At 44.1% G+C, this 13,658-nt stretch overlaps 1 non-coding gene across 1 annotated transcript; it reads left to right on the top strand.

The window, feature by feature from the left end:
- Positions 1-8,303: 8,303 nt before the first annotated feature.
- Positions 8,304-8,378, top strand: Trnaa-ugc (transfer RNA alanine (anticodon UGC)). Its single transcript has one exon. It is a non-coding gene; the product is annotated as a tRNA-Ala (tRNA).
- The last annotated feature ends 5,280 nt before the right edge of the window (positions 8,379-13,658 follow it).

Genomic DNA, 13,658 nt, shown 5'->3' with positions numbered 1-13,658 from the left:
AGCAGCACCTCTAATTTTGGGTGTCATAGTACATAAGGTAGTTGTATGGTGCCATCTTCTTTCGTACGGACCACAACCAGCAGCTACCAGGGGACAAAGAAAACCTTCTTACACCGGCTAAGAGAATCATGGCATACATGGAGAGTAGCAAATTTCAAAATACCTGCCAGAAAGATGCAGAGAAGGATATGGCAGAATCGATCATTACATCAAATGAACTACACAAACTATATTGAAGCGCCAAAGAAACTGGTACAGGCATGTGTATTCAAATACAGGGAAATGTAAACAGGCAGAATACGGAGCTGCGGTCGGCGCAGTTGCTAGATCGGTTACTGCTGCTACAATGGCAGATTACCAAGATTTAAGTGAGTCTGAACGTTGTGTTTTATTCTGCGCACGAGCGATGGGACACAGCATCTCAGATATTGCGATGAAGTGGGGATTTTCCTGTACAAATATTTCACGAGTGTGCCGTGAATATCAGGAATCCGGAGAAACATGAAATCTCCGACATTGCTTCCGCCGGAAAAAGATCCCGCAAACGACGACTTAAGAGATTCGTTCAACGTGACAGAAGTGCAACCGTTCCGCAAATTGCTGCAGATTTCAACGCTGCGTGCCGGCCGGAGTGGCCGAGCGGTTCTAGGCGCTACAGTCTGGAACCGCGCGACCGCTACGGTTGCAGGTTCAAATCCTGCCTCGGGCATGGATGTATGTGATGTCCTTAGGTTAGTTAGGTTTAAGTAGTTCTAAGTTCTAGGGGACTGATGACCACAGCAGTTAAGTCCCATAGTGCTCAGAGCCATTTGAACAATTTTTTTTTCAATGCAGCGTCATCAACAAGCGTCAGTGTGCGATCCATTCAACGGAACATCATCGATATGGGCTTTCGGAGTAGAAGGACCACTCTTGTAACCTTGATGACTGCACGAGACAAAGCTTTACACCTTGCCTGGGCCCGTCAACGCCGACATTGGACTGTTGATGACTGGAAACATGTTGCCTGGTCGGACGAGTCTCGTTTCAAATTGACCGAACGGATGGACGTGTACAGGTAAGGAGACAACCTCATGAATCCCTGGACAGTGCATGTCAGCAGGGGACTGTTCAAGTTGGTGGAGGCTCCGTAATGGTGTGGGGCGTGTGCAGTTGGGGTGATATGGGACCCCTGATACGTCTAGATACGACTCTGCACGTACGTAAGCATTGTTTCTTATCACCTGCATCCATTCACGTCCATTGTACGAGTACATTCAGACGGACCTGGGCAATTCCAACTGAACGATGCGACACGTCACACGTCCAGAATTGCTACACAGTGGCTGTAGGAACACTCTTCTGAGTTTAAACACTTCTGCTGGCCACCAAACTCCCCAGACATGAACATTCTTGAGCATCTCTGAGATGCCTTGCAACATGCTGTTCAGAAGTGATCTCCACTCCCTCGTATTCTTGCGGATTTATGAACAGCCCTGCAGGGTTCATAGTGTCAGTTCCCTCCAACACTGCTTCAGACATTAGTCGAGTCCATGTCACGTCGTGTTGCGGCACTTCTGAGTGCTCGCGGGGCTCCAGGACCCGGAGTGCAAGCAGATACACAAATACAGGGTTTTTTCAAATGATTGAAACGATTTCACAGCTCTACAATAACTTTATTATTTGAGATATTTTCACAATGCTTTGCACACACATACAAAAACTCAAAAAGTTTTTTAGGCATTCACAAACGTTCGATATGTGCCCCTTTAGTGATTCGGCAGACATCAAGCCGATAATTAAGTTCCTCTCACACTCGGCGCAGCATGTCCCCATCAATGAGTTCGAAAGCACCGTTGATGCGAGCTCGCAGTTCTGGTACGTTTCTTGGTAGAAGAGGTTTATACACTGAATCTTTCACATAACCACACAGAAAGAAATCGCATGGGGTTAAGTGGGGAGAGCGTGGAGGCCATGACATGAATTGCTGATCATGATCTCCATCACGACCGTTCCATCGGTTTTCCAATCTCCTGTTTAAGAAATGCCGAACATCATGATGGAAGTGCGGTGGAGCACCATCCTGTTGAAAGATGAAGTCGGTGCTGTCGGTTTCCAGTTGTGGCCTGAGCCAATTTTCCAGCATGTCCAGATACACGAGTCCTGTAACGTTTTTTTCACAGAAGAAAAAGATGCCATAAACTTTAATCCGTGAGATTGCACAAAACACGTTAACTTTTGGTGAATTGCGAATTTGCTGCACGAATGCATGAGGATTCTCTACCGCCCAGATTCGCAAATTGTGCCTGTTCACTTCACCATTAAGAAAAAATGTTGCTTCATCACTGAAAACAAGTTTCGCACTGAACGCATCCTCTTCCATGAGCTGTTGCAACCGCGCCGAAAATTCAAAGCGTTTGACTTTGTCATGGGTGTCAGGGCATGTAGCAATTGTATACGGTAAGGCTTCTGCTTTAGCCTTTTCCGTAAGATTTTCCAAACTGTCGGCTGTGGTACGTTTAGCTCCCTGCTTGCTTTATTCGTAGACTTCCGCGGGCTACGCGTGAAACTTGCCCGCACGCGTTCAACCGTTTCTTCGCTCACTGCAGGCCGACCCATTGATTTCCCCTTACAGAAGCATCCAGAAACTTTAAACTGCGCGTACCATCGCCGAATGGAGTTAGCAGTTGGTGGATCTTTGTTGAACTTCGTCCTGAAGTGTCATTGCACTGTTGTGAGTGCATTTCAAGCACGACATACGCTTTCTGGGCTCCTGTCGCCATTTTGTCTCACTGCGCTCTCGAGCGCTCTGGCGGCAGAAACCTGAAGTGCGGCTTCAGCCGAACAAAACTTTATGAGTTTTTCTACGTATCTGTAGTGTGTCGTGACCATATGTCAATGAATGGGGCTACAGTGAATTTATGAAATCGCTTCAATCATTTGTAATAGCCCTGTATTTTAGAAATGGACCGTGTGTATGGCACTATAGGCCGGGAGTTCCCTACAGGAGATTTTGACCGCCAGGAGCCAGTCTTCATGTTTTATGCCACTTCGGTGGCTTGCGCGTTGATGATGATAAAATTATTATGAGGACAGCACACAGAGTCACTCGTGAGCAGCGAAAATCCTCCCACCAGGCCGGGAATCTAATCCGAAGCCCCGTGACCGAGAGACAACAACGCTAACCACATGCCCACGAGCTGCTGACAATATTTTAGAGAAAATAGGTAACAGAAAAGGTCTCAGAACTTAGCTGAAGAAACTAAGTTAATGACAAACATAAAAAACACACAAAAGTAAACAAACAAACAAATGATTTGGAGAAACCAACAGACGCTGGATTAAAAAGATCTGCAATAGATACGAGAGATAATAAAGTTAAAGAGCATAAGGTTTAACTAGAAACATCTACAACAAGAAAGACATTTCTAGAAATACAGAACTAAAACGCTGTAGATAATATACCGCCACTCCAACGTTATGGTAACTGATTTCGAGAGTGACGACGGTAGTATCTGCAGTAGACGGGTTGGCTTACCGCGGCCGCCACTCAGAACGGTGCGGTAAACGCGTCACTTGGAGATGCAATTAACAGCCGGCCCTGCGGCTCTGGATCAGCAGTTCTTATTTCGTCGCTGACTCCAACGTTTCGCTGATATCCAAAACAACTTGTACCATAGCATTTCCTGGGCATCCATATGTGCCAGGATCACATTGTAGTTGCCTCTGTCAGTTTCCAGACACAAATGGCTCTGAGCACTATGGGACTTAACTGCTGAGGTCATCAGTCCCCTAGAACTTAGAACTACTTAAACCTAACTAACCTAAGGACATCACACACATCCATGCCCGAGGCAGGATTCGAACCTGCGACCGTAGCGGTCGCGCGGTTTCCAGACTGAAGCGCCTAGAACCGCTCCAGACACAGGGGAAGGGATTTTTTGTATGGCTTTAGGAAGACGATGGGCTGGACTTTCCCTAATACCAGCGGAGCCGACAAGGCAGATTTTACAAGCGAAAAATTTCTCCATGACGGCCGGCGTCCAACATCTGCTGCAGAAAAAGTTCTTAAAGTAGTACCAGAAGGTAGAATCTTACACATGTGTTGTAAGCAGGAGCAGGAAACTGCTACGATGATGCCAACATTCTGGTCCTTATTCTGATTGACTAAACGGCATATATATTAAATAATTTCGTGCAGCGATTTTTGGAGACAGCGAAATCGAATAGTCGGACGGCAGTCCTCGTGGAATGCAGAATTCTTGTGCCCTCTGTGGTGGTATTGGTGTTTTCATTTGTGTATTTCTGAAGCCACGTACAGGTGATCATTGTTGTCTACCACGTTAGTTAGTGCAGTACGGAAGACTAAGAGAATCCGAATGCCTTGCCAGCGCGAACAAGGAATTCTCCTCAGGTACTTTTCCGATTTGTAGCGCTTGCACTTGGTCGGTAAGATGGAGAGACCTCAGAGCATAGCGTGTAGCCATTAGTTACCTAAAGGTGCTGTTGGATGGTGTAGGCTAAGTTTAATTAGTGCAAATCAATTCATTTAACTGCGTGCAAATTTAACAGTGATGTTTATTTGAGACTGTTTCCCTGTTGATCTTGAACTGTATTCCTGTTTCGTTCTTGTGGCGATTATCGGCGAGAGTTACAAGTTGTCAGTTGGAGGACGTGTATAGAACTAATATCGGTGACCATGTTCCAGTCCAGATGTCGAATCTAGGATACTTTCCTGAAAGCGCAGGGTGACAATTGTTGAACTATACAAAAAAAAATCGTCTTAACTTCTGAACGGTTTGCTTTAGGACGTTCAAACTGCAAGATTGGCCGCGGGTCATGATGGGAATTAGTATGCGCATTATGGTTTGGTTTAGCGACGAAGCACACTTTCATTTGGATGGGTTTGTCAATAAGCAAAATTGGCGCATTTGGGGGACAGAGTCACCATTTCGCGATCGAGAAGTCTCTTCACCCTCAACGGGTGACTGTGTGGTGTGCAGTGTCCAATCACGGAATAATCGGTGCAGTATTCCTTGCTGGCACGGTGACTACCGAACGGTACGTGAAAGTTTTGGAAGATGATTTCATCTCCATTATCGAAAGTGACCCTGATTTCGACAAGATGTGGTTCATGCAAGACAGAGCTCGACCCCATCGAAGCAGGAGAGTGTTTGATGTCCTGGGGGAGCATTCTGGCTCTGCGGTACTCAGAAGCCACTGCCATGGGTCTCGATTAGTCGCCAATGCGACTCCTTTTTATGGGGCTGTATTAAAGACAAGGTGTACAGCAATAACCCCAAAATTATTGCTTAGCTGAAAACAGCCATTTAGGAAGTCATCGACACCATCGATGATCCGACACTTCAGCTGGTCACGCAGAATTTCGCTAGTCGTCTGCGCCACATCATCACCAATGACGGCATGCATATCGAATATGTCATAACCTAAACCCTAATTCCTGTAGTGGCGTTTACACGTTGAATAAAGCGTGTGGTTCAAATGGTTCAAATGGCTCTGAGCACTATAGGACTTAACTTCTGAGGTCATCAGTCCCCTAGAACTTAGAACTACTTAAACCTAACTAACCTAAGGACATCACACACATCCATGCCCGAGGCAGGATTCGAACCTGCGACCGTAGCGGTCTCGCGGTTCCAGACTGTAGCGCCTAGAACCGCTCGGCCACTCCGGCCGGCAATAATAAAGCGTGTGGACCTCGTAGTTTGTAACTACTTTACCTTTTTTTCATATAGTTCAACAATTGCCACCCTACAGGTACATAGCTAAAGGCTTTTGATTATTTCCTTTAGAAAATTGAAGTTTAATCTCGTCACGAGGGTCAAAGCTGGGCTGGCAACCCTTACTTAGACTGATTTTACATGTTTAATAGTGTAATGAAGTATTACAGGTTCGATAATAAAGTTTTGTGATTAATCTGCTGAGCGGGACGTCGCATAGTTTGTCTAGCACACAGCACATCGACAACAGTGGTTGGGCAAACCACGAGTGTGATTCTGCACGACGCCACCGAAGTTCCGTGGCACCACCGAAAGGAAGGTCTCGAACTATTACCTCGTTTACCGGACTTGAATATCGATTTTCGAGTTCCGGGTGTGTGTTGACGTTGTTTAAGACGATTTTGGCTTTGTTCATCGGTACTGATTTGAACTCACGTTACTTGCAGTCGTAACGTTCACACTACTATAGTGAGCCCCAGTAAATGCAACGGTTCAAAGAGTTGCCAGCTATCCTGTAGCCTGGCTTACAGAGGAGTGGTCCGGCTTGTTGTATAAAATAGTCAACTCTATAAAATATGCACAAGTTGAAGAATAAGAATGAAATACAAAAAGCCCAATCAGCCTGGCACGACGCGTCATTCTCGTTGAGTGCCAGGCTGGTTGGGCTTCTGGTACTTCACTTCTATTCTTCAACATGGCAAATTTTGTAGAGGTGACTACTTTACACGCCAAGCTGGGCCACTCCTCTGTAAGACAAGCTATGGGACAGCTGGCAGCTCTAGTAAACATTGCATATACTGTTCTCACTACAGTTACTGCCGCATAATTGCAAACAGTGGGCTTTTGATGCAATTTTTAATAATGTATCTGGCCATTCGCCTTCCTTATTACCGTGATCTTGCGAGGTTTACAACTTGGATTACTCGCGATGAAATTTGTAACAACATAATGTCATAGCCTTGTTGGCCAACAAATCGAGCGCATCTAACTGCATGATGACAGCTAATGACGATAGCTTTTATTGCACATTCACCGCTTTATTTGGGGTCGTCTATGTGAAGAAGGATGTAGAACGCAACCTACACTAGTTTCATGCTTTATTTGTTTAAGAAAAAAAAGTATATGCGGTCTAGACATCGAAAAATTTCGGCAATATTATCAGTCGTAAGAAACTACATGACGACCTTGTGGATAGGGATACAGAATTTTTACAATATCATCATCTCCAAATGCACTGCTTAAGTAGGAGGGAAATGGTGGACATTTTGCGCGATACACACTTGCAGTATTCTAGCCATCCGACACGAACTCCGTAGTTCAGAAAAGGTCGAGGAAGAGTCCCCTAATAATCCTACGAGAATTTCGGAACCTGCTCATCAGGCAGAAGAGCACATATGCATATTTAGATGGACGAGAATTTTGCGCTTTGGAGGGCAACAAGTGTGTGTAAGAGTTTTCATTCTCGTTTTAACCCTTTGTTTGAATCAGCTCACCCTCTCATTTACTTTAAATTTTTGTAAGCAGCTTGGGAACAGCGCAAACGGTCTCCTATATTTGTTTAAACAGTATCGTGCCGGTTGAAGAACGAAAAGCTGACGAGACAATCGCAGAAAGACGAATATTCATCCGAATAAAATGGTACAATGGCAACGTGGTGAACGGGACAGACTGCACTTGTTGAAGTGTGTTTCGTGCACAGCTTAAATGAAAGTACTTGTAATTTGAACTAGCTGTTATATACTTTCTTTTCTTTAAACACCTTCTCTTCATCCTGTCAGCGTATTTACGACAGTTATTCACCTTAATTTGTGCAATAAAAAATAATAATACTCTGAGGAATATGAAGATGTCCGAAAGAACAGATACCATCGGTGACCATGCAGCACTCTAGAATGAAATGATAATTAAATCAAGACCCCACGCCGCCGACAGGCGTTGATATACATAAACGGGGACAGTTGAAAATGTGTGCCCCAACCGGGTCTCAAACCCGGGATCTCCTGCTAACATGGCAGACGCTCTATGTATCTGAGCCACGCAGGCCGGCGTGGCCGAGCGGTTCTAGGCGCTTCAGTCTGGAACCGCGCGACCGCTACGGTCGCAGGTTCGAATCCTGCCTCGAGCATGATGTCCTTAGGCTAGTTAGGTTTAAGTATTTCTAAGTTCTAGGGGACTGATAACCTCAGATGTTAAGTCCCATAGTGCCCACAGCCATTTGAACCATTTATCTGAGCCACCGAGGGCCAGAGGATAGTGCGACTGCAGAGACTTATCCCTTGCACGCTCCACGTGAGACCCACATCCCAAACTTAATGTCCACACACTACATTCGTAGTGTCCCTGCCCATTACACTCATTACTCGCAGCAGACAAGTTAAGGCTAACCGGCCATTGACCTTTTTCTTCTGTGTGGATGCACACGTATTGCACGAACTCTTACGCGGCTCGGTAAGTTTGTCTGCCACGAGTAATGAGTGTAAAGTACAGGGACACTGCGAATGTAGTGTGTGGACATTAAGTTGGGAATGTGGGTCTCACGGGGAGCGTGCAATGGTAAGTCCCTGCAGTCGCACTATCCTCTGTGCCCTCGGTGGCTCAGATGGATAGAGCGTCTGCCATGCAACCAGGAGATCCCGGGTTCGAGTCCCGGTCGAGGCACACATTTTCAACTGTCTCCGCTGATGTATATCAATGTATGTCGGCGGCGTACGGTTTTGATTTAATTATCATTTAATACTCTTAGGCATTGCTAAAATCCTACAATATGGGTTATTAAAGTGTTGCGGGGAGTGGGCAAGAGAAAATCGTAGGTGTGCTGCTATCTGTGGGGACAGGGTACTGGCGAGAAGGGCAGATTTAGGCAAGTTGAGTATTTCGGTTGTTGAGCAGGTAAAAGTTGTGGTGTTCGAGTGAGCCGATCCTGCCCATGGAACTATAAGTCAAATCGGTTAGTTTACGTGATCACTCAGTTGACAGAAAATGGCACATATCAAGGGAGACAAAAAATAATATTCGAATGTAACTGTCATTTTCCGTTACGAAAGTTCTAAATTTCCCACCAAAAGTTTGCTTACAATCTGCCCTTGGCGAAACGCTGTGAAGGTGCTATAAACTTTGCCTGCTGATTAACTTGGGAGCACGATATATTCGTTTAAGAAGAGATAGAGCTCGGAAGAGAAGCGCAACGTTGCGTTTCCAGAGTGTGGGGAGGAAGAAAATGAGGAAGCGAAAGGGCACGACAGCTAGCCAATATCGGTTGACGCCAGGGGGCGGATCCTGGGCGCCCAAAATTAAAAACCGTAGGCGGCCAGACATCTGGCTGCGTCATTACACGGGCTTCGCCTCTCTGTCCCTTGTTCTCGATTAATTTCCTAGCTACACGTACATCAGTGACGAGCGAGCAACACCTCGTACAGAGCTGCGTATTCTTCTGAAGCGCTCCCGTTACCTGGCCGTACATTGTCTTTACCACCTTTGAAAATGTTTTAGTAGCGCATAAAGCTAGCGCGCGAGACTAGAGTTACAACCCGGGTATTTCATTTGCGCTCGTGAGGAGGATATTAGAGTTCAAAGTCCGTCAACAACTAAATGATCAATAACATGAATTATCTCGGACGGTGTAGGTAAAAATCAGTTCTTATTAAAGGAGCTACTCCGGATGGTCGTAATTTGGGAAAACGATGAAAGAGCTACATCAGTAATGCTACATGTAGTTTGCAGCCGTGCTCTTCTCGATTACGAGAGCAGCGGTTGATCGCTGGGTCATGAGATCCAGTCCGTGGAATGTAAACAAGTAGATCACAAAAATAAACAGAAAACATTACAACCAGGCAAAGCGAATTCAAGACCTGGCCAGGGTGGGTGCATACTAGTGTTTACGCACGAGAAACTGTGGAGTCCTCACGAGCTACATGTCTATAGCCTACGCCGATCCATAGAGAGCACAACAGCTCACCATTGAATGGCACTTTTGTGACAACATTTGAAGAGTGGAAATGTCGAACATTCTAAGAGCCAAGTCTCACATTTGTCAGGAGAATAAGGAAACTATGTATCGCTTTTGGTTCATAACTCTTGTCCAAAAAACTGAGAATGTATTCTGATACCACAGAATTATGTTGCGCACGTCATCACTGAAAAACATAATGAGACAAATTAGAAAATAAATAATTTATTAAGAACGTTCTATGTCCTATACCAGGGAGCCACTGGTTATAACTGGCAATAAGAAAGCTGTTGTGTAAGTCCCATAAATACTGAGGTACTACGTTTTATCTGTAAGAATGTAAATACAGAAACACAGCAGCAATGTTTTAACTATTAGAACTATATTCATCAAAAGCTATTTCACATATTTTTTACATTTTTGAACTCCAGAATGATGCACTGCTTGGCACAAAGATCTTGCGCTATCGAGTAATGAATGTTGGGACCATTTCTTGCACGATCTGGTACTTGAAACAAGTCTAAGGACATGCAACAGACTATCGAGAACACAACAGCACTGAAAACGCATTTGTAAAAATATGATACTCTGACATTTTCTACTCTTCATTTATGCATAGAGTAGTGTGTATGAATCCATGTTTCGTCTGAATAAACCACTGGCCGCTGTAATTCTTACGCTTCAGATCTTTGTAAATAGCTAATAATTTTTGAAGCTATACCGTCTCGTTCGCACACGGTGAGTCATTTATTTTGACATATTGAAAAACCAAATCCCATAAAAGAACATTTTTCCTCAGTTAGAAGTCCTGTTCCACGAGATATAAGCTGCAAAGTATTAGTATTTCGGTGTACAGTTCATAACAGTGCAAAAGTTGCTGCCTAATAACACATCCAGCCACACAATAAAAAATGGTTCAAATGGCTCTGAGCACTATGGGACTCAACTGCTGAGGTCATTAGTCCCCTAGAACTTAGAACTAGTTAAACCTAACTAACCTAAGGACATCACAAACATTCATGGCCGAGGCAGGATTCGAACCTGCGACCGTAGCGGTCTTGCGGTTCCAGACTGCAGCGCCTTTAACCGCACGGCCACTTCGGCCGGCAGCCACACAATAAATGGGATATGCATTGTGTGCACTTTTGCTTCTTTTTCTTATTCTTCTTCCCATCTGGGGAGGTACCTGAATGTGACTACGTCCAACATCGTGTCCATCTTACCATCATCTGCCCACCATCGACTTACTAAGTTTTAACACTTTACTTGCACATTTTGTCACCCTTCCCGTCGCACTGTCACACCTTCATACTTCTAATTATTCACAAATGCAATGAGGTTAAGAGTAAGCCGTCGCATTTTGTGTGATCACCTCCCTTGCTTCCTCTGCGCACTACTCTGAAATGTACCTAGTCACGTGACCAGGCTAGCCCACACTAGGTCCGGAGTCACAGTTCACTTTACCGAGCAGTACTACAGTTTTATTCTGCTGTTAACATCTGTAGTCGTCTTTCCTCAATCCCTATTCCAGAGCTTTAATAAGAACAGCTATAACTCGTCTCTTTGTTTTTCACCAAGTTGTTTTAGCCATCTTCAGTGGATTTTGTGAATCTCATCATTTATGTTGGCTCTTATGTAACCACTAATGGAGTCGAGATCCTTTGATAAGTTTCCACATAGCTGTCAGTGAACCACAAGTCTGTGACTCTTAATTAAGTGAAAATATATCAAAGAAGTTTTGAGTCCAGAAGCGCTTACATAAGAGCCAATGGACACACATAAACAACAGGAGACATGAAAACCACTAAAAACACCTAATTCACTAAGATGAAACATGTTCAGTGAAAAATAATAATGAGAATCCAGTTACAAAGACGATTAATAATTAGTCAAACGTAAAAGATAAACACCATAATTTTGTCTTCTGTGACGGCGCAGCCGACTTTATTAAATGCATGGAATATCATGTTGGTTCTGCTATCAAATATTCGTTTATTTTTCTTACAAACGCATTTCCTTTTCTGGTATTATTCCTGGGAACTAGCGTATAGCTTTAAACCTGTTGCGCGCAAAGGAACAATAAAGGAACTTCGACATCAGGTGTGGAATCTATAAAATATCCCCTATACAACGCTTTGCAACAGTCACATTTCATTTTCAACCACTTTGTGTTTCTATGCCATAATCTATAGAAGGGTGTTAATGCCTTTCACAGCTGAAACTTCATTTGTCTGGTGCACGTGTGATTTTCAGCGACTTAAAAATACGCTAGTCTTGAAGTACTAAAATTAAAAGCTTCTTGTATACATTTCTCACCATACTTAAAATCGCTATTTAATGAGGAAGGAATAAAACTTTATTGTCCAATAGTACTTCCAGATTTGCAGGGAACCAACTACCCCAGATGATAGTATACATCATGAATGCCTCGTGCCACATGACTGATCCTCCCAGTCATTGATACAAAGGGCGTTTAAGATCAAATAGAATATAGAAAACCTCCACATAGAAATGGAAATCAATACGAGAACTGCTACAGTTAATGGGTCCGGCCTACACATGTAGGTAATATATCAAAATAATGAGAGGCAAACGAGAAAAAATTAAAAGGAACAAAAAATAAGTATAATGACATATCTACTGCATGCCTCGTTAAATAAATCAGCTACTAAATAAAATAAATATGTATACCCTGTTTAGATAACACTTCTCAAATATTTACTGATATCTCCAGGGCATATAGAATAGGGATAGTCTTTTCCATCTACAGTAAGATTATCCTACATATTATAAACAATTTTCATCACATATACTGTTTATCCTGAAAATCCTGTTCATTAATGTGAAGCTGGATGAAACGCCAACAAGAGCTTCAAAGAACACCCAGGACTTCAAAGAACATTGAAACAATTCTGTGCTCCCGTGACAGAAATTTGTGGAAATTTTGGAAATTTGTGGTAAGGTCATATCGGACCAAACTGCTGAGGTCATCGGTCCCTAAGCTTACGCACTACTTCATCTAACTTAAACTAACTTACACGAAGGACAACACACACACACCCATGCCCGAGGGAGGACTCGAACCTCCGACGGGGGAAGCCGCGCGGACTGTGACAAAGCGCCTGAGACCACGTGGCTACCGCTTGCGGCAGAAATTTGTGCATGTAGTGGTTGACATACGAGTGAAGTGATGTAATACGTTGATGTGACTCTTCAAGCTTTCCCAGCGGATGTGTTGTAAATAGTCTTTACGGGTTTGACGTCGCATCACATTGTGCGAATTCCACAATATTTTTTCGGAGCAACTGTCCGACATCTTCAGGTGGTTCAACCTTGCTGGTGGCTAGATACGACTGTCGTGGCGTAGCCACCAGCAAGGTTGAACAACCTGAAGATGTCGGACAGTTACTCAGAAGAAATATTGTGGAATTTGCACAACGTGATACGGCGGCAAACCGGTGAAGACTATTTATAATGCGCTGATATTTGCATTTGCGTTGGGTATAATTCTCATACACCGACATAGGAATGGCTTGCGATTTAGCACACAAAAGCAGTTCGCTAGTACGAGTAAAAGTTTTTCTGGGATCTTCCTGTTCACTGTTTGTCGGCCGGTGTCTTGGAATAATTAAAGCCCAGGTGATTTACATGGACAGGAAATGTCAAAGACGCCACTAGAAACAGCGAGTCTATGGGAACCTGGCCATAATAGAAGACATTTTACCATGGTCAGAAGCAAGCGGCAGTCAACACCTGTCTTTCCGTTCGCAACGTATTCCACGGGAGAACGTGTACGGCGAATGAAAGCTATGATATTAAGACGCCTTAGTGAAACCAACGAGTCTCTATCCTTCGTGGCCGAGCGGTTCTAGGCGCTTCAGTCTGGAACCGCGTGAGCGCTACGGTCGCAGGTTCGAATTATGCCTCGGGCAAGGATGTGTGTGATGTCCTTAGGTTAGTTAGGTTTAAGTAGTTCTAAGTCTAGGGAACTG

Source organism: Schistocerca serialis, chromosome 3 (assembly GCF_023864345.2).
Source record: "Schistocerca serialis cubense isolate TAMUIC-IGC-003099 chromosome 3, iqSchSeri2.2, whole genome shotgun sequence".
Classification (NCBI taxonomy): domain Eukaryota; kingdom Metazoa; phylum Arthropoda; class Insecta; order Orthoptera; family Acrididae; genus Schistocerca; species Schistocerca serialis.
This window is presented reverse-complemented; position numbering and strand designations above follow the sequence as displayed.